This window comes from Pundamilia nyererei, unplaced genomic scaffold (genome assembly GCF_000239375.1).
Source record: "Pundamilia nyererei isolate P.nyererei 1_Seehausen unplaced genomic scaffold, PunNye1.0 scaffold00266, whole genome shotgun sequence".
Lineage (NCBI taxonomy): Eukaryota > Metazoa > Chordata > Actinopteri > Cichliformes > Cichlidae > Pundamilia > Pundamilia nyererei.
This window is the reverse complement of record NW_005187667.1, coordinates 131138-131702: the sequence shown is the minus strand read 5'-3', so window position 1 is coordinate 131702 and position 565 is coordinate 131138. Positions and strand designations below refer to the sequence as shown.

General features: G+C 48.7%; 1 protein-coding gene across 1 annotated transcript in view; it reads right to left on the bottom strand.

Annotated features, from left to right (window-relative positions):
- Positions 1-565, bottom strand: part of chm (CHM Rab escort protein) — a 17838-nt gene that overhangs the window by 13765 nt on the left and 3508 nt on the right. The window lies entirely within an intron of this gene.

The window sequence follows — 565 nt, the reverse complement described above, 5'->3', positions numbered from 1 at the left end:
AAGAACGGCTGCTGCTGCCATCAAATACGGCGCATTTCTCGGCTTTTAAAAAAACGCTATGCGTCGCCAGGTGTTTCATCAGATTCGAGGTGTTACCTCCTTTGACAGTATCACAGTATCAGCTTAAAGCACTTGTTGCTGCTGAGTTTGCATATTTTGCTGTGAAGTACAGCCAGACTTTGACCGCTTCGCCTTTGGCATTTTTAATCTGTAGCTCTGCGCTAACAGAACTTACGTACCTGGCCCCGCTTACTATCCTCGGAAACGTAAAACGATTGGCTAAAAGTGTATCACAGCTCAGGAAAAAAAAGCACCGAATTAAAGCACCGAAATGTGCGCTGCTTTTCGGTCTGGTTACTACCGTTTATGTCAGAACGACACCGGTACCCATCCCTAGTGGCAGCCCTAAAAACAGACAGGTAAACGCAGACAGGTGAGCGCAGACAGGTAAACGCAGACAGGTGAGCGCAGACAGGTGAGCGCAGACAGGTAAACGCAGACAGGTGAGCGCAGACAGGTAAACACAGACAGGTAAACACAGACAGGTGAGCACAGACAGGTGAGC